Source organism: Protopterus annectens, chromosome 10.part0 (assembly GCF_019279795.1).
Source record: "Protopterus annectens isolate FY-2018-M chromosome 10.part0, PAN1.0, whole genome shotgun sequence".
Lineage (NCBI taxonomy): Eukaryota > Metazoa > Chordata > Ceratodontiformes > Protopteridae > Protopterus > Protopterus annectens.
The window spans coordinates 112,814,670-112,841,051 of record NC_056744.1 but is presented as its reverse complement, the minus strand read 5'-3'; positions in this window follow the sequence as shown (position 1 = coordinate 112,841,051).

The window sequence follows — 26,382 nt, the reverse complement described above, 5'->3', positions numbered from 1 at the left end:
AAAGAGATAACTGGGAACATACCATATGGGAGTGTAATGACTTGGGAAATTTTAAAAATTCCCTACAGACTACTCTGTCAGAAATATTGTAGGAGCCAATGGTTGTAACTAAGGCAATGATTCTTTTGAGCTAGGATACAGGATCTGAATTGCCTAGACATAGTAAGGGCTTGTTAAGTTTAATTATGTTGGCTGCCAAAAAAAGCACTTACTAGAAAAAGGAAATCAAAGTCTAAACTGACTGCGTAATGAATACTGTAAAAATAGATAAAGGTACTGGAAGATGGAGCTTTGGAAAAGGGAAGGAGCAAATTATATGAATAATGCTCAGGAGGAGTAGTGAGGTTTGAGGGAAGGCGGGAATTGAGCAATTTATATAATGCTGGACTGATGATAGTTACAAAGAAAGAAATCATATGTGATGTATAATGCATGCAAATGGAAAAAATAGAAAAAAATCATAAAATTCACATTCTTTTCCATTCCAAATAATAACTACATTGCTTATGGGCATAGGTGTAACTTTATTTTGTCTCTGTAATACAACTGTTGACCAAATGGATTATTTCCCAGTCTGCTAAAGCTAATACAAAGCTAGTATAATGGGTTACATTCTGGTTGTTGATCGTGAATAAAGGTGGTACAGCTGCTCAAACATCAGCTGACTGAAAGTACTAGCTTTTGTTCTGTTCACGATAGTAGTACAGTGAGGATCAGGGATTCTGACCGTTCTCCACTGCAGTGCGATCTTGGAGTTGGTGGAATATAATTAGCATTGAGTGTAGGGTTGCAAGGGAGCCACTCATCAAAAGCAATGTTTTTTTGTTTTTTTAAATTTTTGATAGACCACTGTTTGACCAATTGTGTTCAGTCAGCTGCCTTTCAATATTTTAATTTTTTGATTGTCATATATCCAGTATAACTCAGTAGGTGCAGCATTAGCCCACATAGCATAAGCAATGCCTTGTACTAATCAGTTCTAAGAGTTCATAATAAGTACACATTTCCTTGTTTATAAAATTAATACTATAAATGCATTTCCTTCAAATGGAAAATGGGTAATTAGATGGATATTCATAAATTCCCTCTGGCTTGACTGGTCTAGCCCTCTTCTAAGGGGAGGTACAGTCTAGGGTGGGAACTGGCAAGGTGTAATTGTCACAAGATTCAGTAGTCTTGAATTTCCTATGAATAACATAGATAAATAATTCCCTAAAGATCGTTATTTCCTCTTTGTTATGTATGTATATATGTATATAAGGTGGTCACATCATTGATTCCAAAGGAATGTTCCTTTTTCTAGATAATATTTCTCAGTTTTTCTAATAAAGCGTATGAGCCCTTGTACATTAGAAGGTACAGTTTGAACACAAAATTTTTATTTAGTCTAAAATTATCCAGTTGGTTAAGTTTTATTTTCAAAATCAGCTGCAATTGCTGTAAAAGGTAGGTCATTACTATTCTTGTGGATTTGGGGTATCTTGGAAAAGACACAACCACAGGGTAAGCCACTTGGACAAACATACAGTTTCCATGAGATGTTTCTGGTATATAAAAGGTCTAACAAATGCAAATCTGTGGTTTGATATACTAAACTGACTTCTCCAGAACTGACAGTTTTGTATCCTCCAGCATTTGTTTCATTTTTGACGTGTAAACACTCATTCCGTAATCATAAAATTATCATTTTAACTGCCTCAGTAATATGTAAATTTGAGATGTCTTGTAATCCCTTTAAAGATATCCAGACTTCTCTTGTTAAAACAAACCATTTTTTGCAGGGTGGGGTGATATTGTTCAAAAATTGAATAAAATGTGACTCACATGCTTGTTCAAGTACCAGCACTATTGCAGGCCTGTTCACAGGTACCTGTGGTGTTGTAAAAGTTTTGTTCAAGGCTTAATGCTTGTAGCTGACAATATTATTGCACCTAATCAGGTAAGAGGACATGTGGTTGAGGAATGCAACTCACATCTATGAATATTAAAATGCAAGGAAAAAGCTGGACGTATAAAGTACTGGCCAGCAGTGCCAGCACAAATAGTGCAAATAGTATAAAAACTATGTTGTGTGCAACTTGCACTAAAATAAACAGTCCAACAGTAGTGAAATGACCTTATATAACACAGAGACATTTGTAGAGTACAGCAGACGTGTTTGTTGCATTTCAAAAGAATCCATGCATTTGATAAGTGTGGATTATTTATTGCATGCTGAAATGAATACATTGTCAAATGCTACAACTGTTGCTTAATAATTTCATTAAAGTGTATATTTTCAGGATAACGCATAACTGACGCCGCTGTAACAGACAGTAGTCTATCATCTTCTTTACTGATGTCAGTTATGGCAGAGTCAGAGAAATGTTGGAAATGGATCTGCAAAGACAGAAATACTGTTATGACCAATACTCCAGGAAATTATCTGATCTACAGAATGGACACTGAGTCAGTATTTGGCAGTCATTAACCCCTTCAGAAGGTCAACAGCCTGAAACAGTTACTAGTAAAGCAGTTGAATCCATATGCCCCTGTTGTCTCAGGATAAGATGGTAGAAATGGTATAATGCATATAAGAAAAAAAGACATTTGTTCAGAGATGTGTTTGTCATCAACCAGAAGAAATTGTTGCAGCCAGATGCAGCACTGGAATACAAATATGTCCATAAATTGGGAAAATCCAGCACTGCAAAGAAGAGTTCCTCAGGAAGAAGTGTCAACCAACCTGAACAGCATCTCAGACTGTCACAGAATGAGGTTTGTGATTATGTGAGGTTTGAATCCAGTAGTACAGACAGAACAGCAAGATATAGGAAAGGAGCAAGATGAACAGCCTGTTTAATAGACTGGTCTGTACCTCTAGAAGACTGCACACTGACTCTGAAGAATGAGAAGCTGCTGAGAAGAGTTTGTTTTTTCTCCTTGATTTAAAGCTGATCACTGACATGGTAGTATGGATGCAGTGCATAAATACATCATAAAATAATTACATTTTGAATTTATAAAAAGAGTGCTATAGTATATGCTAGCATATCTTTAAGAAGGGGATATAATACTGTTAGGAAATGCATGTCATGTGATCTGACTTGCGGGACTCAATAGTCAGACTAAAGATGATGAGGATGATGATGGTAACACATGCACAGTGTTGGTGGTGAGTATCCTGGGAAATATAGATGTTAACTGTGCTTCACATTGCCTACTACTGTTTTGTACAGCTGGATGTGGGCTTTATGTAAGGAAGTAGATATCTGCTGCTGTCTTTTTTAGTTTAAGTAGCTTTCTTTTTTATTCTTCAAACAGCAGATTAATTGAAAAGGAAAGAGATAATTTAAGTCAAGCTGAAAACAAGCATGCTTTTCACTTTTGTTCCTTCACAACATAGCAGGATGTAGAGCGTTATGATACTTTAGATGGGGGGGGGGGGGGGGGTAGTGTGAAGTCATACATTCCATCCTGCCATTCTGATTCCCACTCACCCACACTTTATATATTATGTGTGTGGATCATTTTGATGGTTTAGATTTGGGGTAGCAATGTGAAGTTATACTGTAGAGCATTAAGACTGTTTAGATTTGGGGTGGTAGTGTGTGTTATACTTTCCGTCCTGACACTGTGATACCCACTCACCCGCACTTTGCTGTGAGCTATTGGCAGTCCAGCCTGACAAAAGGGGTGGTATCTTAATGAGCATGAAGCATATGACCAAAGCCAAATAAAGACAACATCCAGATTGTTTGTTTCAGTCCTTGGCCTGGGAGGTAGTAATCAAAACTAGATATTTTATTCACATCTGTAAAGGTGCGTAAACCAGGATTAATCATGTCAGACTTGGTGCAGCACATCTAATGATAAACTGTTGTTTTCATTCTCAGAGGCTGTTACACATGTCCAGCCACATGATACTGCCCCAGCTACAGAATTCCTGAGGACACTGACACTTTGACACATGGTATTGTCCCAGCCACAGGTTTCATAGAGGCTGTGGGACTTTCTATCTGGAGGATTCTTGATAGTTGTGATAATGCCCCATTCACAGGATTTCTAGAGAATGTGATACCTTCCCATCCACGTGCAACTCTCCTGGTTGAGGAGGTGAGGTGCTACACCAGTTCTACACTGCCATGTGTAACCAAGCAGTAATGACTAAAGCAAACTTTTTTAGGTGGATTCCAAGAAGGGGGCAAATTTAGAGTCGTAGGTGCCACAGAGACTTAAATTGGCAGGGTATAGGCATTTTCCAATTCATATATAATTAAAGGGGCTTTCTGATGCACAGGAATGGCCTTTTCTCTGCTGTTCAGGTTCAGAAGAAAGCTCAGTTCAGCAGACAGGTTGGTTAAATAATGCTCTATAATAATGTATAGCATGGTGTCCTGCCTGGGCATTTTATATAGCTATCAGCAAAATCTTTGATTCCGTGTCACATTTCCTCCTTCCTAGTCAACTTAAAATGTCATGGACTAGATCCAATAGCAATCAAATGCTTTTTCATTTATTTGGTAAGACACCCTGCCCATGTTCTATGGAATGGCTGTTTTTCCCAGCACTTTAACACCCTTAGTGGAGTTACCAGTTGATCCAGTTTAGTCCTTTTATATTTCTGCATTTTCCTAAATGTAGGCTTTTCCAACAATCTAAGGAAGAATATCTGCTAGGCAGATGATACGATCCTCATCTGGTCTGATCCACCTGCTGCCAACATCAGTTCAAATGATCTTTCTCTTCTAGCCATGTGGCTTTATAACAAGCAAATGATGCTGAATGTGTCAATATCCAAGTCCATGATATAAAAAAAACAAAGCTGTGCAATTTGGAACCACTACAAGAAGAAATCTTATCTTCCACCCCCCCAGGGACTAGTTTTAAAACTGCCTAAACTTTAAAATGATAGGTTGATAGGTAAGTACCTGTCATCAGCCTTATCTTACTCATTTGTCACCGTACTGAGAATAAAATAAAGTCTTCAGTGCAATAAAGGCCTGCCACTGAGCTTCTGAGAATAAAATAAAGTCTTCAGTGCAATAAATGCCTGCCACTGAGCTAGTGAAGCTTAACAGTAATTGTACAAGGTGGCCTTAATACCTATCTTTCAGTTCAGTTTTTGCTTTCTCACACAATCTGATGCCAGGCCTTGGGTTACAGTCAGTAAAATATGTTGTTTATGACCTAGTCCCTTCAGACAGAATAACACTGTATCACCCTTTCCAAAGCCAAGTGCCTCCTTATTCAATTCCAGTCTTATGTTCATTCTATTCTCTTTCATTTGGAAGCTTCCATACTTTGGAACGTGGCCATTCCTAAGAAATACCCTAACACTTTGGCTTCTGGTTCATTCTGTATACTGTAACCAGAAAGACTCCCACTCTCTTTATACTGCATCACTCTCTCACATGATGAGGCAAGGTGTTCTCTTTTAATTCTCGAAAACTTTGAAAGCTATTCTTTTTCACATGCACAGCTTTCCATCCTTCATGGCATTTCAAGTGGCATACAGACTCAGTATCTTTCAGATTTGTCTGGCTGCAAAGATACTTGTGGCATAACATAATTCTTAAATTACCTCTGACTAACTTTCTTGATTTTAAATGTACAATGTATCTTAAATGTTTCCCTCAGATCTAATTTAATTTTGTCCTCTTAAGTTTGATGACTGTTACTGTCAGCTGCTGTTTCCCCCACCTCTATCCTTTTTGTGTTTATTCACGTTCTTTCTTACAGTTAGACTTTCATACTCTCTTCTTTCTATCCTCTACTTACTTTTCTATAATACTTATCAGTTATACTGCAATATTTTCTGCTATTTATATTTATTTTCCTTTGTCTAGCAGCACCTGGGCAAAGCATATTTTTATTGATATTTGTAAAATGATGGTTATTCTTTGATCACTAAGTAACTAGGGCATCTCTGAAAAAAACACTCTCTTTGATCCATTCAACTTACATTGTCAAAATAAGTTTAAAACACCAAATAAATAACTTGATATTGTGCTTAATGTCCGAATATTAGCTTAGTATCACAAATACAGATTGAACTGGTCTTTATTAGATGAAGCTCATATTCCTTGAACGAGGGAGCTTCTTCCGAAATGAAAACATGGAGGGGTTTATAGCAATGTGCAGCTGATGATTGCAACAGCTATCTGGTGTGAAAGAGATTATCTGGCCTGAAGAAGCATTGACATAAGAGGAAAGAGGGCAACGTTAATAAAGAATGAGAATTTAAACAAACGCTTATGTTCATACTGTTAAGTTGGGTTTAATTCCACAAACGTTTGGTCTCCTTATAGAACTAACAGGTGTAAGCTGAATATTTTCACCAGTTTTGTTTACAAGTTTAATTTCTTAGATAACTGTCCTTTGTAGCAGGTATGAGCATGGAGGCAAAACCCAGTGGGTATGAGTGTTCATTATACTTTGTGAATGCAACCTTATTTTTTAATAGCAATTAGCCATGCTTTGACTCCAAACATGGTGTTGATAGTTTATCGGAGTACAAAATGATCTATATAGCTAGTTTTTTTCTGCTCTTGACCAAAAATTATTAGTTCATAAGTTCATAGGTAGGTACTAGGCTATTGGCCCTAGGGCCTATATAAGCCTAGCCAAATGTACCCTGGCTTTCGCCACCCAAGAAAATTATTTTCCTGTGCCACTGTCGAGCAGAGCCACAGAAGTGATCCCAGGGGTGAATTTCCTATCTCCCATCCAATCATCAAGATTTTTCTTGAAGAGTGCTAATGAGGAGCTTTGTTTGATATAGATAGGTAGTTTGTTCCAGAGTATGGGAAGTCTCTGGGATAGGAATCTATCCCTCTAGCATGTTCTGTTTATTGTGATGACAAGGTTTAGGTCCCTAGAGCATGTAGCTCATAGGGATTGGGATTTCTTTTAAGTGGAGCATGTCCAACAGCTCTGGGTTTGACATAAATTTGTATGTAGGCCAGAGATCACCTCTGAGTAGGCGATGTGTGATGGAGTAAAGCTGGAGTTTTTTGAGACGGTCTGCGTAGGGCATCCGTTTGGGGCCCGTAATTCTCTTTGTGAGGTATTTCTGTGGCCTTTCCAGTTGTTGTAGATGTCTTGTGAGGTACATACCAAAAGGGGCATTGTACTCTGTAATGGGTCTAATGAGTGACGAGTAGAGGGGAACAATGACCTCTTTTTTCCTGGATGAGAAACTTTTTGTGATGAGGTGTGCCACATAGAAGGATTTCCTGACTACTGTGGCGATGTGAAGTTTTGAATCCATGATTAGTATTTTGCATGCACATTAAATAAAACTTCAGTGCAACAGTTAAATATGTTAATTTATTTGTTCATGTGATGGGTTTGTAAGAACACAATGCTGTAAAAGAGTTGTAAAACTTTTAAGAAGTAATACACATACAATGCTATTTATGAATGCAGACTAGCAATGTTTGACATTTTCAAAATATTTCATATAGTACTTTCTGGATGGGCTTGTCTTCATAGTACCTATTGAATCTGGCATTTAACAGATGCAGAACATTTTTGTAAGCTAGCAGGTGACTTATCCTCAGACGATTTAAATCAGTAACAAAATAGTTTCTATTGGAAAATGCTGGTTAATGTTTTGCACTTGACACTGCAATTCTTTAAGTACTTGAGCAGTGTGCCATTGTTCTAGCAGATCAAGTGGTTAATATTTTAAAGGTTACCCATAAACCAATATGCCAGAAAAACACAGGATTAAAAAAAAACAGCTTAGCTGGAGCTGCCAGATTGTCAATTATTCTATACTGTATAGTGCAGCTAAACCCAGTAGGGCTGAAATTTCTTACTTTGAGGATACATTTTTGTCAAATGTGTCAGCTTTTAAGTTGGCATGAAATGATCATTTGTTTATATCACAGCTAGTTTTGAAAAGGATTCTCAAAGGCTTTGAGTGCCTTGTGAGTGAAGGGTCCTCCTTTCCAGCTCAGTGGATAAGCCTTCTTTTGAACCACTATTCACGGAAAAAGCTAGAATTCCTGACATCGATGGCTTTGGATTATTGATGTTGATCCTGAGAGAAGTGTGTCTGAACTGAATGCCTCTTAGAGAGGTCAGATTGTTGCCTTGTACAGAAATAAATTGGTGCTTAGGGACACCTGCAATTTTCAAAATACTTTCAGTTTTTCCACAGGAAGTAGTATATGATTTTGCAAGTGTATGTTCTGTACTTAACAGGAGTAAGTAATACAATATGAAAGAACTAGTGCACTCTGAAAAATGAATGCTGCATTTTAAAACTGGTAAGCTTTTTCCTTTAACATTCCTATGATAAATTTGAAGGCCCTTCATATGATGATAGTAAACGAACCTGTTAAACAACAGAGCATTTGCATCTACAGTATCTATTCTTTGTTGAACCACACTATATCATCAGTCTGGTAACTTCTCTAGCTGTGATAATAGTACTACCTGCCAGGGCACCTGCAAGATGACAATTTATGCTAATACCTGACCTTGCAACATCATTCTGAACATATGATGTCAGAAGAAACATTCTGGGGCACATCAGGCTGGTTATGAATTCCTTTCTCTCTGTTTCCTGTTTCTGTTTTATCCTTGGCTTTGCACTTTGTTAAAGCCTGCAGTGGGGTTTTGATTTATCCATTATTAAGGTGTTATATAAACACAAAGACACAACAATGTGTGGTTTATCAGAGTTGCTTGTTCTTCATATCATGTCTTCACTAGGAATGCAGTGCCACACTTTTTCATTTCAGGAATGAGTAAGTTCCCTAATGGCCAGTACTATGAGGCAGCCCATCAGGTGGAAGTCAAGTGGCCACATTTAGGCATCAAGGACCCAGAGGGCCGGCTTGCAAGAAGTTGTGAGAATTAATCACTGGAGGATAGCACTTTATAGTGGGTGGGAACACATGGGAGTTTCAATAACTGCTTGGTCACCAGTGTAGAATGGCATATAGCTCCCTATTGGGTAGTTTAGTGGCTACAGTGCTTGGCATGACACACAACACATTGCAATGTCCACCACATTCAGGGGAGGTTACATGAGAAAAATGCACCAGAGCAGGCAATCAAATGACTAGCACACCATCATAAGTGAATCTGTTGTTTTGCATTGCCATAGTCAGAATGATATTATTGAAAAGTGAACTTTGTCCTGTAAAGCAGGAACCCAACCAAATGGCAGTGTGCATCAATAGGTGGGCTTATGCACAGCAACTGGGGGCAGCAAATGAGAACCTGGAAACCAGATCTGGTAGTTGTAGGAAACAGAGCTAGGGCAGACATATAATGTACACTCCTGAGTATTAAATTATAGTCCTGCTAGTCTGTGTTTATATTATTTATTTGTTTATTGACATTTGATTACCGGGAAAGTCTGACTGGGTTGGAGCCCATTTTCACGGAGGCACAGTGAGAAAAGCTTCAAAGTATAACAAAACATTTTAAGAACAATAATTTTACAGTCTTTAAAAATAAAACAAAAACAAATATAGTTAAATAATGATATCAAATTAGACATACTATGAAAACATTGGTTAAGAACAGATACAAGTTATATGACAATGATTTAATAGTTAGAGAAAATGTAGCCAGTTTATAGAGAATTTAAAGGTAAGTTAGTATAATACAAACAGGAATTGTAATATGAAGTGAGAGAAAAGCAGGCTTATTGTATTCTGGATTATTTTATAGGTGGTTAGAAGCTGAGTATATGTATAATGAATTTAGGCATTTTAGTGCTGAACAGTGGTGGGTTCTGAAAGGGGTATTTCCTGCATATTTAGCAACTTTGTTATAACATTGTTCAAGTTTTGATTTTTGTAAAGCCTGAAGGTTAGTAAGGATTGGAGCACCATAAAGAAGCAAGAGGAGGAGATAAGTAGTAGCAAGTGTCGCTTTAGCTGTGTCAGTGAGAACGTTTTTCACTGTGTAAAGCACCCCTAATTTTTGATGATTTTTCATACAATTTTCTGTATGCAGATTGAATTTAAGATTGTCATGCACTAGCATTCCTAACAATTTGCTATAAGAACTGACTTCAATGGTTGTTTTATCAAGAGAGAGGACTTTAAATTTTGATTTTGCATGGGAGAGGGATTTGGGGAAACAAGTAGTAGTTTGTTTTTTTAGGGCTGAGAATGAGTTGTGATTTACCAAGCCATGTTTCAGTTGCTGTTATGGCTTCCTGAGTAATTTTTTGGAGGTGTGCCATGTTGTTAGATGTGCAAATGTGTTTGGAGTCATTTGTGTACTGTATTAGGGAGGCCTGTTGTATGGATGTGTGCAGCATATTGGTGAGAATGTTAAATAGGAGGGGACCAAGGATAGAACTTTGTGGTACACTGGTGGTGACCGGGAGGTATGGAGAGAGGGTGGATTGCTATTTTACTGACAGATACCTATTAGAAATGTAGCTTTTGAACCATAGAAGAGTGGACAGAGAGACACCTAACGAGGACATTTGAAGTAGAAGTTTGCTGTGACAACCTGTGCTGAAGGCTTTAGACATGTCTAAAAATAAGGAGGAGATATGTTTGCCATTATCTCTAGCTTTATTGACAGTATCTATACGGGTTAAAAATGCATGGTTAGTACTATGTGAAGGACAGAAACCATGTTCCGTGGGGGGATAGGAGTTCTTCCTGCAGGAGGTAGTTTAGCAATTGTTTTTTAATACATTTTTTAACTGTTTAGAGAGGGGGGATAAGAATGCTATAGGTCTACAGTTGGTAAAGTTTGTTGAATTTCCTCCTTTGTGCAGAGAGATAATGTGTGACAGACTCGGAGAATGTGTATTTCTGGATTGATCTATTTATAAGGATTGAGACAGAGCAGGCAATGCTATCGGCTGTTATTTTAAGGTACTCTCTTGGAAGGTCATCAACTGAAGTAGAGCACAGTTTGAGTTTGTTTAAGAGTAGTTTTATACATAATGTGAGCAGAGGTTTGAAGGTGAAAGTGGATATGGTGATACGTGACTGCTGGGCAGGGTCGGGAAATCCTTGATTAGAGATGCTATACTACCTATGAAATAAGAGCTAAACTGTATTGCAGTTTTGAGTGATGGATTATTGGGAGAGAGGTTATGGTGGGATTGATGGTTGGGATTCAAGATTTCTCCATGGCTGGCTAGAATTTTGTAGGGCTGTGTTTACTGTTATTCTGAAAGTTATAGTAGTATATTTTTTGTCTTCATTAATTTGCTTTTTAGCACAATTGTGAGCCATTTTGAAATTTTCAAGGTATTGTGGTATTTTATAGTATATTCAATTGATTTATATATTGGGAGGTGTTTAGGTGAAATGGCAGTGGAGTTTTTCACTAGATTGTTTAATGAAATCTTTGAAAGTGAGAGAATGCCTGAGGAATGGAGAAAAAGTGTTTTGGTACCATTTTTTTAAGAATAAGGGTGACCTGCAGAGCTATAGTAACTACAGAGGGATTAAATTGATCAGTCACTGCATGAAGTTATGGGAAAGAGTAGTGGAAGTTAGGTTAAGAAGGGAGGTGATGATTAGTGATCAGCAGTATGGTTTCATGCCAGGAAAGAGCACTACAGATGCAATATTTGCTCTGAGAGTGTTGATGGATAAGCACAGAGAAGGTCAGATGGAGTTACATTGTGTCTTTGTGGACTTAGAGAAAGCATATGACAGGGTGCCTAGAGAGGAGTTGTGGTATTGTATGAGGAAGTTGGGAGTGTCAGAGAAGTATGTAAGAGTGGTACAGGATATGTACAAGGCTAGTATGACAGCGGTGAGGTCTGCTGTGGGAGTCACAGATGCGTTTAAGGTGGAGGTGGGATTACATCAAGTATCAGCTCTGAGCCCTTTCTTATTTGCAATGGTGATAGACAGGTTGACAGACGAGATCAGACAGGAGTCCCCATGGATTATGATGTTTGCAGATGGCACTGTGATCTGTAGTGAGAGTAGGGAACAGGTGGAGGAGACCCTGGAGAGGTGGAGATATGCTCTAGAGAGAAGAGGAATGAAGGTCAGCAGGACCAAGACAGAATATATGTGTGTGAATGAGAGGGAGGATAGAGGAATGGTGAAGATACAGGGAGTAGAGGTGGCGAAGGTGGATGAGTTTAAATACTTGGGATCAACAGTTCAGAGTAATGGTGAGTGTGGAAGAGAGGTGAAGAAGAGAGTACAGGCAGGATGGAGTGGGTGGAGAAGAGTGTTAGGAGTGATTTGTGCCAGACGAGTACCAGTAAGAGAGAAAAGGAAGGTCTACAAGAGGGTAGTGAGACCAGCTATGTTATATGGGTTGGAGACAGTGGCATTGACAAAAAGGCAGGAGTCAGAGCTGGATGTGGCATAGTTAAAGATGTTAAGATTTGCACTGGGTGTGACGAGGGTGGACAGGATTAGGAATAAGTATATTAGAGAATCAGCCCAGGTTGGGAGGTTTGGAGACAAAGCCAGAGAGGCAATATTACATTGGTTTGGACATGTGCTAAGGAGGGATTTTAAGTATATTGGGAAAAAGATACTAAGGATGAAGATGCCAGGTAACAGGAAAAGAGGAAGGCCTAAGATAAGGTTTATGGATGTGGTGAGAGAGGACATGCAGGTGGTTGGTGTGACAGATCAAGATGCAGAGGACAAGAAGAAATGGAAACAGATGATCCACTGTGTGACCCCTAATGGGAGCAGCCGAAAGAAGAAAAATTGATTTATATATTCATTTATTTGTTTTGAGGTACGATAACTGACTTCCTAGACATTTCTAGCAATGCTCCTGATTAAACTCAATTATTAAACAACAATAGCATTCTAATGATAGACTCAAGCATTAAAGGTAAGAAAAGGCTCCAGGTCAATGGTTAGAGATATGAATAAAAGGCACTCAAAAGTGTGAACACTGAACAGCAAGGTCTAATTCATGCAGCATTCAAAACACACCAAGCACTTTGAAAGCCTTTTTGCTGGGAGCTTCACCACTCTCCACACTCCCATTTATAAGCCTTTCTAACCACTTATTTTGTCAAGGAATAGATCAGTCTAGATTGGGTTTCTGAGGCCAGAAAACCCAAGGAGAACAAGAAAAAAAAAATAGTCTTGAGCACTGCCATACGGTAGAAATATATTTCCCCTGCCCATAGTGTTCAGGTTGATCTGGTAGTCAGCAGAAAATCACCATAGTGTTTGAAAAAAACAGAACGCAATCAAATCAAAAAGAAAACAAAAATGAAACACCAATGTCTGAGACATGACAATTGGCTGTCAATGCAGATTTATATCACACAATACTAGAAATATTGCTAGTTGTTTGTTAATTTTGAAAATAAGAAATATTTCCATATATATTTAATACTTCAAAAAGCAAATGATTTACAAGCTGTTGCATGACATTAGGCGAAACCTTAGATTTTTTTGAAGAAAGCTTTCTTTGACATTTGCACTGTAGGTTGCATATCTTGTGAGATATTCAGTATTATTTATTTTTCTAATTATACAATTAACCATATGTTTCCATATTTCTGTAAATATCTCAATAAATATGCACTTATATAGGAATTTTCTGTTGTCATTGAACACTTATGTCTGGTTAACAGAAATGTTCTAACAATATATATCTAGATTGTACAGTTTTCAAGATATGAACATTTGTTTGTGAATGTTTAAAAAAATATAATTTGGGGTTTGTGTGCCTTATAACATATTAGAGAACGGGCAAACTGTACATCAACACCCTGACTGGAGAACAAACGTTCTCCAGCAGTGTATTAATGCAGAAGTAATGCCTATTGATAAACGAGTGTGCCACTTCAATACAGCATATTAAGCTGCCGTGGAGCTCAGACTGAAAAAAAAACTAATGGCTGCCATTATTTTACTTGTTAAGCAGTGGTTCTGCTATTTAGTGAGCATAAAATGTAAAACAAAAAAAAAGAAAGAGACTGTTTGTGCACGTGTGTGTGTGTGTGTGTGTGTGTGTGTGTGTGTGTGTGTGTGTGTGTGTGAGATCAAGAGAGTGAGAGAGAAAGCAAGAGTGATGTTGTGTGACTGAATGCCTGTATGAAAGCAGAGGAAACTGTGAGTGTGAGAGAGATTGAGAGAGAGTGAAAGCGATCTTGTGTGAGTGAATGCGTGTATGAAAGCAGTAGAGCCTGTGTGTGTAAAAGATTGAGAGTGAGAGCCATCTTGTGTGAGTGAATGAGCATTAGGTGGAGGAACTATTTTACATTAAATATATATATAAAAATAATATAGTACTTAAAAAATAAATAAGCAAGTAAAACAAAGAAAGCCCTTTCTCTAAGCACAATAATGCCCTCCAGGGTATGTGCTAATGTGTAATTAACACCCTTCCAGGGGTGTAGTGTGGGCATTAATTACACAGTGTAACACACCCTGTCAGGCATTATTGCTTGCTTATAGTGTTTATGGAAAAGAATATGAATGCCCTGACTATTTTCACTGTAAAGAATACTTCTTACTAACAACATTGCTATTTCTAGAACTGTAATAGTTTTTATTGCTCACAAAATAATTACAGTTGTTTATCTTATGCTTTTTAAGTTTATTTTTCAGAAAATGCTGTGGGATGCAAGATGTAGGCTGCTAGAGGTGTGACTTTCTACATCCTATGGCTGTTAATGAGTTAAGTCAAATAAACAAAAAATGGCTGGTTCATTCCCATCACAATGGTTTATTGTACAAGTTTATATGTTGATTTGCACATTGCAAGGCATTCACCCTGTGTTTAAGCACACAGTGCCGGAGCATACAGCCCATCTTGTAGGACACATATTAATTTACCCTTCCAATCAGCAGGGCATGTGTCAGTTTACTTAGTATGCAGCAGTGATGCACACTCATACCTGAAGCAGGTGCAGCAGTATAAATCTAGCTGCTTCTTTCTCTTGTACCTGATCTTACTTCAGTTTCTTGTCTTCACAGGTAAATAGCAGATGCACATAATTAAAAATAGGTACGAGGAGACACCTGAAAATGATGAGATTAGTTTCTTTTAGGAAGAAAGAATTTATAGAGTAACAGGTCCCTAATCTGCTATTAATCTTCCTTAATTAACATGGGTACATGAATCCTAACATACATTTTATTTTTTTGCCAAATTTTCATTTCTCATCTATACATTACTACAGAATATACTGCAGCCATGAGATCCACTTTCACTGTTAAAAGTTTAAAGGACATTTACACCCTAAACATGACATACTCTCATCTCAGAGCATACTTTCCTTCCTAAGAATGATCCATACACTGCCACATATATGTGCATGCTGCATTAATGTCACAGTCTGTGTCTCACTTCTGTGGAATTTCTGTACTATTCAGCTTCCTGAGTGCACACCATATTGAGTTTGCATTAAATCTGATCAACTTCGTTTTAGATATGCACTCCCCTTGCTCTTACATCAAACTGACCATCACATGTTAGCATTTTTTTCTTACATTTTTCTCAGTCTCCTGCATCAAATGGACATGTTGGATGTGTCTTTTTCCTTTACCCAGCCAGCCCATATGTTCTGCTGAGGGTGAGGGCCGCATACCCCTGGGTTATACCAAAGTCTTATGACCTGTTTGTTGCTGTCTGGGGAGCATAATCAGATCTTTGTTACCCTTCTGGTAAGAGTCAGGTGGTAGATTGATGTTTAGTGTTTCATGACTTAAGTGTCAATCATTGTTAGATTGACAGGTCATTTTAATGGAAGGTATGCCCACAGTTTTGACTATTTCTAAGTTCTAGTTGTAAACTATTTAAAGGGTATGGTCATAAGAACTGGGGAGTAAATACTTATAACTTGTTTTTTGTAGAAGAAATGCAATGAATACTAGCAATGCTTAAGGGAGACTTTATTTTCTTGTGAAAGGGGTTGTGGCCAGATAACAAACTATGTAACTGAATACTTATATAGAGGATAGAACAATTTGTTTTAGAGAACCAGTGTGCTTTTCTAAGTGGCAAGCATGTTAGAGGAAGACAGTAGGATTTTAATACTGTTATGTTGGCCAGTAGTAAAGATGGACAGACCATACTTCATTAGTACAATAATAACATATTTTGGGTACAACAACTGTTGCTCGAGTAATAATCTGTGTTTTATTTTATTTTATTTTATTTGCCATTTGTTAACCAGGTAAGAGCACTAATCCGGACGGACTATTTTCAGGTTCATCCTGGGAAAATGACTAAAGAGCATGAAATTTGACCTCTCTTGTCCACTTGAATCACTTTTCAACTTGAGCCTACACTTTAGTTTTGTGCCCAAGGAATGGAAGATGGCTACAGTTATTACCCTTCACAGAGGATGATCCACTGATCGAGGTAACTGCAGGCCCATAACTTTGACCAGCCGCATATGTAAGTTATGGAAAGATTCATCATGGACAGACAATACAATGCAGCATGAACAATAAACAACAGTGACCTGCATGTTAACCAACATATTAACTGCAACCTTTGTTTCAAATCTTCATGATCTATATTTAAACCTTATGCCTTTTCAGTCCTTTGGTAGGTTTTTAGTGTTTAAATATAGTAGCAGTAGTTACACAAATCTGATCTGGGTTGTCTTGGTGGGGGAAGGAGTCACATAATCTAGTTCATGACTTAATAATCAGAATGTAACTATTTCTTTCTGATCCCAGTTAATGCCATTTATGAATGCTTCAACACTTGTATGTTTCTTGCTGCAGCTGTAATATGTAGAATTAATTAGACTGAAGCCCTTTGCATTTCTAGCACTGGTCTGACTGCTTCCAACCTCTGCTATCTGTCTGTAATTCTAGCAGTATAACAGTTTCAGAAAGGTAAAAGTCATAAGTGGGGGAGACTGGAAGCAGATAACATGCTGCAGTATCTTCATTAACAGTCTTTGTAAAAGTGGAAATTCAAAACAATTCTACTCGTTTTTCAGATCATTGAATTTAGAATTATTTTGCTATCATAATTTCTCTCTAAAATATGTTCATTTTTGGGGTAGTAATGCTGTCATTTACGCATTGTTAATAAATGCACATGCGGTTTCTAGATGTCTGTGCGAGTTTTGTGCTTAGCTAAAATTTCAGCTGCACTGGTTTATTACTGTAGATACTGCTTCTACTTAACCTGTGATGGCAAATGGGTATTGCTAATCTCAGTCAAGGTGACCATTCTGGTCTTTGCTGTATTAGAATCTCATTCTGTTTCAGTTTTTACATTTTCACAAAACATTTGCCTTAACTCATTCCATCCAATGGAGCACTACAAGATTGCATGGTAGCTTCCAATGGGGGGGAGCCTAAGCTTTTTGATAAAATCAAATTATGTTTTCACATCTCAAACAAATGTTCATATCTCTGGAACTATAGGGGTTACTAAAGAAATGTAGATGTCAAATTTTTCAACACGAACTGTTATTTATAATGGTAGTATTCTTTAGATTTCAAATCTTAAACTGGATTTTGTAAGTCACAGCAAACACAGTAACTAATAAATGTATAATATTTTGTAAACAACTTACAATACCTCAGCAACCACTCAAGTTAAATACATACTGTCAGCAGCATTTTGTTCATCCAGCTGAGAGCTTTCATATGACACTAATAAGTTCTGTCTGTGCTGCTTGGTTGTCATACTATTTACAGAAACACAAAAATGTATGACGATATAAATAAATATTATATGAACAACAATTAATATCTAATTTCCTGAACTAGACAGAAGTCAAATATTAACGCGGTTGTGTTTGCCGCTGTGTAAGCTTTAAGATGAAATCTTCTAATACTTTGTATAAACCATGGTTTTTGGAATTATTAGCAAGCAACATTTGATGCCTAGAGGCGTCAGTAGGCTGTAACTACAGAAACACTCGGAGGCATCAATGGGGCATAATAGCTCGTTAGCAAACCCCATAAAATATGCATCTTCCTTGAATTTCACATATCAATGTATATATGTGTATATGTATATATGTATATCTATCTATATCTATACCTCTGGTTTTGCATTCGTGTCCCGTATGGGTAGGGGTAACACATAAATGTTCTGCCTGTCTCTGGGTTATTTATACTTAAATTACAAGGGCTAAAATCTTCATGGGAATGCAGGCCCAGGCTTCTAAAATTCTCTCAGATCAATATCCTACTATGGTGCTATGAACCTGCAAATATCTAAATACAAGGAAAGAGCTTGAAGATGTAATGCATTGGTCAAAATTATACTACAGGTAAAACAAATGGCACAAAATTGTTTAATTGTGCTATCATAAAATTCAATGTCAAAGAGAGGAATTTAGGGTCTACATTATAATATTGACATATTAAAAGGTCAACTCTCAATTGTTTGACATGAAAATGTCAAACTCCAAGGTTCCTGAATGGCCAAATCACCGATTTCTTTCCAACAGAAAGAAATTGGTTGACCGTTCTGTTACACCTGCCCATTCCCTGACTGTAGTGTGGTCTCGGAGTTAGAATATTTAGTTGGGGGTGTGGGGGGCACAGCCCCACCACATTGGGAGGTGTGGGAGGCGAAGGCCGCCACTTAAATATGTTTGTTTTTGTGTGGCATTGGTGTTTGGCCATTCGGGAACCTTGGAGTTTGACATTTTCGTGTCGAACAAGTGAGAGTCGACATTTTAATATGTCGATATTATAATATAGACCCAGAATTTATACCTTATGAAATTCTGGCATTATCTTCGCTCTTTTAAAAGTAAATTTGAATTATTATCTTAAAACTAATCATTTCCTGCTTAGAGCCAAGATAATGCCAGAATTTCATAAGGTATAAATTCCGGGTCTATATTATAATGACATATTAAAATGTTGACTCTCACTTGTTCGACACGAAAATGTCAAACTCCAAGGTTCCCAAACGGCCAAACACCGACGCCTCACAAAAATAATAATTTAAATCTACTTTTAGGTATTAACTAAGCTGTTGTGGTGCAGCGGTAGCATTGTTGCCTCACAGAAAGAGGTTCTCCTGTTTGATTCTCGGCTGGAGCACCTTCTGTATGGAGTCTGCATGTCCTCCCTGTGGTCGAGTGGCATTTGAAAGACATGCATAGAATGGGCATGCCTTCATTGAAGGTTGGGCATGAAGCTGGCACCTTGGTACCCTTAAAAAAAATCTACTGCCAATCATTAGTGGACCGGAGTTCCGCTGTGGCGACCCCAAACCGGGAAAAGCCGAAAGAAAAACAGCAACTTTTAGGTATTAATAATTATTTCAAATAACCAGAAACTACTTAATTGACATATACAATTAGTAAAATATTTATAAATATACCCAAGTCAATATTTGAAAGGCATATCATTCCTGAGCAGGTGATGTCAGATAACAACCTGCAATTTGTCCATTAAGAGTTCAAATTCTTTTCAAGAGCCTGCGATTTTGGCTTATCATTTTGAATCTAAGACATCCTACATCAAATGAGCAAGTAGAATACATGGTACAGAATAAAATATGTTGAAAACATATTTGTTTTCCCGATGATATATATTTTTGCCCATCATTATTACAGCACAGAAGCCACAATGGTATAGCGGTAGCGTTGTTGCCTCACAGCAAGAAGTTCTTCTGTTCGATTCTCGGCTGGAGTTCTTTCTGTGTGGAGTCTGCATGTCCTACCCACGGTCAAGTGGCCTCTGAAAGACATGCATGAATGGATGTGCCTCCGCTGAAGGTTGGGCATCAGGCTGGCAACTCGGCAACATAAAAATCAACTGCCAATCATTAGCGGACCGAAGTTCCGCTGTGGCGACCCCTAACTGGGAAAAGACAAACAACATTATTACAGCACAGAGCTATGCCTGTCTAAGCTATTGGCTTGCTTCCTTTACAGTTATTGCTGGGAAGAAGGTTGAGAATGAAATTACTGTAATTGTTTACTTTATTGCTATGACAGAGTGACAAGTTGTGGAATTACTCCAGGGAAGTCAACTGAAGCTAGCACAAGATTGTAACAGAAGTACTAGAAACTTATCTTGTCTTCATAGTAACTTTAGATTAAAACTGTAGCCAGAAATCCTATATGTAGGCAAAAGTAGTGGGTAATCACCAAAGTCAGAGATCCCGTATTGGACAAGGAGAAGATATAGAGCTAAGTAACAGAACAACACGATCACTGCCACAGAAACACCAGCAACGAACCAAGCCTTGGAAGAAATCCTTTTTATTCCACCGACTAAGCGCTTTCACCAAAGTTGGCTTCTTCAGAGTCAGTGTTTTACAAAAAACATATACATTTTATACTCTTCAAACACAATGACATCACCTTGTAAATCAATAAACTACTCCAATTAATCAATTATTCAATAAACATTACTCAACACTAAATACTAAATAGTAAATGTTTAAAATGCTTAGTGGGACTAACAAAATGTATATTTACACAAATGGTTGAAGATTTATATGTATGGTACACATAGAATGGGTTGACTTTGAATAACCATCTTATATACATGGTTTTTTACATTTTTATATCTTTACTCTTATTAGATTAGTAGAACTGTTGGGAGAATTTTAATTATGTTTTAGGAATTGTTTTACTATTTAGTATTTAGTGTTGAGTAATGTTTATTGAATAATTGATTAATTGGAGTAGTTTATTGATTTACAAGGTGATGTCATTGTGTTTGAAGAGTATAAAATGTATATGTTTTTTGTAAAACACTGACTCTGAAGAAGCCAACTTTGGTGAAAGCGTTTAGTCGGTGGAATAAAAAGGATTTCTTCCAAGGCTTGGTTCGTTGCTGGTGTTTCTGTGGCAGTGATCGTGTTGTTCTGTTACTTATTTACTTGTTTGCCCTTGGTTTGGGAAGTTTTTTTCTTGTATATAGCTATATAGGAGGAACTATTTGACATTTGACACAGATGTCAAGTTAATACTTCCTTCCAGAGAATCAGATGAGCAGATGTGAACTACAGTTGCCAAATGGTCTGTTTTAGATGCATGTGAAATTGTTCTAAGCTGAAAATAACACTAAGACTTTCAAATGTACTTCAGATCTGCTCCAGAAACACTGATATGTGTAGTCAAAGAAAACTTACCTTTCAGTTCTGTTGCACACAGCAGTTATTCAATAGCTACTAACAATGGTTACTATACCAGATGTGATACTCTTGTCAGAAGCACCATTCAGATGTATTTACTGTAGATAATGTTTATAGCTATACCCAGAATCCATTTCTTTTGAGGTTTGTTTTATTATTGAGTATTCTGAAGCAAAAAAAAAAAAAGTTGAAGACTTGAGAAAGCATGGCTTGTTCTATGTGAAAGCACTTATCTAAATAAATCTGTTTTAAGCCGTGGTGGTCATCTGGATTTTTTTGCTTCATTGACTTTTCATTTTTGGATGATCTTTGGACTATTACTGCTAATTTGTGTTTGTGATTATTGAGTATTCTCCAATGATTCACCATCACAGAGGAAATTAAATATATAATAACAACAGCAACATAAAACGTTGCATAAACTGAATTATGCAATAGAAGGTGATTGATATTCAGAAATGTAAGCAATGATTGTCTGTTTACCAATATGTGCTTATTTCTAATTGACCTTTCCCCACAGGAACGCGTCTGGCTCCAGAATGTAAGAAAAAAAGTAGTCACTGAGACTGTACTTTCAAAAATAATACAAGTCGCCAAATTGTATACTCTAAAATTCCACCTCAACATACATAACATTGCCCCAAAATATAGCAGTGTTTAACAATAAATTAACACATAAATCCTCAACAATTCACTAATGGTACATTACATTTGCACAAGCATCTGAAAATAAATACCTGCATGCATGTAGCATCTCAAACAAACAAAAAAATCAAATGAATGCAGTTGGTACCAGCTGTACTGAAGTTGTAACAACTGATGTGAGCATACGCATGCACAGTAGCATCCGAAGGCTACACATAGTGAGGAGAGCCTGAGCAGAAATGAACTTCTGTAATGCAGTGCCATTATTTAAAACAGTAACTAATTACTTTTTGAAATAATGCTATTGTCTCATAGCAGTATGTGCCATTTTGTTGGGGGTAATGCAGGTTTACCAATATTTTTTATTTTATCCTCAGGACCAAGCTGTGTCAGCCTTGGATAAACCCTGGATTATCCACATGTGAATGTGAAATGTTGCTTAACTGTATAGTTTCTTTAAAAAAGGTGTAGTCTTACTTTTTCAAATGGGTGGGTGGGGGTTGGTTGTAGTATGCCTTTAAGTTTATGAGTCACTTGGCAAAGTGTGTGAAGAAACAAAATGTCTGTCTCTTGTCTGATAGAGTCTAAGCCTTTGTACATTTGCTAGTGTTTTACTCACGAATGTCTGTTTCAGGTATGACAGAACTGGAGTCTGGAACATCAAACAATATCTAGTTAACTGGTGAGGAATTCTCTCTCTTACTGATTATTTTAAATGTTTTTGTATCAAGTATTTAATCCACTTAAACTGATGTTTGAAAGACCAAGAAAGAAATGTGTTTCAACTCATAAAGTCCAAAGTTAATGCAGTTTTCATGGAGGATGGTAATGCTGGGAAACCACTGTTTACCCACAGCAAGGGTAAAGGGAAAATATGAAAAATGGAGAGTAATAAGACAGATAATAAATATAACATGGTAAAGAAATGTGGGAAGGAGAGTTAACTATAGACAGACATTTGTACGGATGTTTGTAATGCACAAAATAAATCTATGGATTTGGCAACTTCATGACAGAAAAAAAAAATACCTGTTTTATTGCTGCAGTTGCAGACACACTAGATTTTGAAGATATGGTTAAGGTGTAGCTACATTAAGCCATGTCCTGTCAAGGAATGCTGGGAAGATTAGAAAAGAAAGAGTACTGTTCTAGATCAGGAATAATGCAAAGGCATCTATGAGACAGACATTGGACTTTTTTGCTTGACTGAGGGCCCCTTAAATGGCAGATATCACAGATATTCATACAAACATGACCTGTGGGCTTTCATCAGAAAATTTGTTTGACGTTACCTGTATAAGTGTAATTAAAGGAAGAACGCTGTCCTTAGGTGATTTAAGTCTGCCTTCTGCCTGTCTACCTTGTATCTGTTAGGAGTTCCTGAAAATATTTAAGGAGTTGAAATATCCATAATATTACATGAGCACACATATAAACATATGGATACTCAGAAAGTTTTAAAGCTAATTTTAAGATCTCTAATATTTTGTTATATACCGAATGTAAATCTAAACAATAAATTAATCTTCCATATCAACATCTTATACTACTTTGCACTGGTGGTCAAACAATATAAAATGTTTTGTTACCTTATTCTGACTTTGTAGCATCTATCCTGCATCACATTTAAAAATAAACTAATGCAGCTATATAAAGCAAAAATAAGCATAAAGTCATAGATGGTTGCAAAGTAGACTCCGTTACAGATAACCCATAAAGGTTTTGCAACAGTATTCATCATATATGAATGCATGGTATTACTTTGCCAGCTTTTGAAGTATATCCAAATGCTTAATCATGAATTATGGTACTTAGTATCACTGTGGCTTTAATTTACTTTGATAATTATAAACTATGTTGAATGAATTATGTTAATTATCTGAGAGTTATACCTTAGTATAGCCATAGTTTTGTTAACATATAAGAAGTGCCACTGTATGTTTAAAACAGTTTTACATCAGGAGTGTACAGTTTTATATCATAATACATCTTTATTACACTAATAACATAATATAATTCAGCTGTATGTAAAGATAACTTTCAAATGAAACATATAGAAGGTATTCAAATGTTATGCACCAGACAATTTATTTCACAAGTATCTGTATGCAGAGTAAATAATAAATTAACAGAAATAATATTTTCTGACTTAAAACTTACATTTTATTTAAAACTTTATGATGGCGCTCGACCCCCCCATGCACTGCATGCATACACAGAGGGCAAACACTTCTGCAATACATTTTGCTTCTTACATAATTGTGAAAATGGTACAAATCATCAAAATGTTTTGTATTGTTGGGAAGATAGATTTTAATTTTCTTAGGAAGAATGCATTCAGGGCTACCAATACAATTATAGTTCTATATTTTGTTCTAAATGGCAAAATAATGTAAATGTTTGAGTAAAATGTAACAAGAGATGGCTTTGTAGTAGTAACTTATTTTAAGTCCTATCTAGTGACAGTCTTTCTTTGAAATTTTAGTTGAATGGACTTTTGACCATTATACTATAGCTGCAAACTGTTCAGTATCACCAACATTAAATAAGTGGGAGGAAACCTGGCATACCAACTGTTTTTCATCTGCTGAAAGGCTGCATTAGCCAGACTAGGCACGCTTTTTATCATAAATTATACTAGTCAATTAAATAGCATATTAAGAAATCTCCATATGATAGTTAACTGAGGAGTGCTCAAAATACAACATTAAACAAGGTAATTAATAGTACTCAAAACACAGCATTAAACAAGGTAATTAATAACAAAAGCAATAATAATAATAATATTAATAAAGATACAACTAGCGTTATATTAATAAATGCATTTAGTGTCTGGTATGACAGGTCATGATCACTAAGAGCAAAGATGGATTCACACAGTACTTTTAGATGCATCTCCCTGCACCAAGCACAATTTCCCTTAACAGCACACAGGGAGCACACTCCAGACCTGGGGCTGGACTCTCTTTCTCTCTCCAGGGCCACACAAAACTCCACACTGACCACTTTGGAGCTCTGTGTCCCTGTTCCCAGTAGCTGACACAAACACACACACACACACACACACACACACACACACACACACACACACACACTTGGATATTTGAGTTTCACATGCACACATACACATCTGGGAAAAGCTGGCACAGATTTATTAGCTGTGCCCCTTTCTGCCCAGACTCTGAGGTAATCACTCTGCCACCAGTCAGCTACCCTAAGGCTCTTATAAAGGGTGACAAATTATACTGTGTGAAATTAATACTAATACAAATGGTAGAGTTACTAATACAAATGGTAGTGTGTGACCAAAGCAGCAAGGCTTTCAGGAGCGGCCACAGTGTCACTAAAACAAGCATAAGTACTCTTAAGATATTAAAAGTATTCTCTAAAGGACCAGCCACAATGAAAGGTATTAAAATATTTAATGATAAATAATAAAACAAATACCAGGAGAATCCTGAATACAATAAACAACAGATATTCAACCACAGAAATATAAAAAAATACAGTTGGATAGTTTCTAACAGATGCAGAAAACAATACTAAGCTATTCTCCTAAATGTCCCTGACTAACTAAAGAATTACTTGTCTTAAATGTCTTTGACTTACTAAAGAATTACTGTTCCCTGATTACTTACTAAAGCAATGCAAGCTGATGTGTGCTGAGTGTCTTACCACAGTAAAAGCCAGATGATGTCTCTCTTTGTCTGTGTGGATGTGTGAGATATATATCCTGTCAGAAATCTTTCCTGTCAGATTGTAAAATGCTGCTGTGAGGATTCCAAAGAAACCAGATGCTGGCTAGAGGATGACATCAACTCTGGTCAACTGACTCTGACACAATACACACACAGAACTTTGCTAAGATCTGTGGCAACATCTGAAAGCTGTAACACAATTTCAAACTTTCCACCCTTCCAGGGTTCTCTTATAGAAGATACACATTTGATGAGTTACAACAATAAAAGCTGATATACATGCATACATTCTTTCTGTCCAGCAGGACCTACTGTTGATGCATTTTTAACACAAGTAATTTTACAAATATATTTTAACTCAAACATCTGTACAAATCAATGTGATAATCAAATAATATAACATTCTTTACAAAACTCCACCTAGCTATGCTGACATATGTACATATGGACTGCCCTACTCTCCCTGGCATAGATGGCACTACCTAATAACATCATATCTGGATCACAAGTAAAATAATTGCATGGAGTTGGATAGGCATTTCAGTCACTAGTGTATACTGAATCAAGGTACCACCATACCTAGTGCATCTCCCTTATTCAAACGTATAAAGGTAAAGTATACTCTTTGCTATACTGCAATACTCATTTGTAACACATAGCCTCCTTATATGTCTTCATACCTTCAAAAGGACTTTGGCTCATGACTTCCTTTTTTAATGGAATTATCACAACCAATATTCTCACTAGCTAAAGCAAGTAATGCAAGTGCAGTATTCCAGCCACAGTATATACTGTAATAAAAGTAAAACTGTATAAAAATGGACTGTAAAGTAATCAAAAGGTAGGGAAAAATGTCCATGATTAATCAGAAATTAAAACAGATAATTAAATAATCCAATAAGTAAATTAAAATGTGCAGAGCAGAGCTGCAATAAAACAGTGGTTAAATCACATTTCCAGTAAAAGAGGTAATCTTACAAGCAAATTAAATTAATAATTTGACTCATGTCATAAGTAAATTAAACCCTCCAGTGAG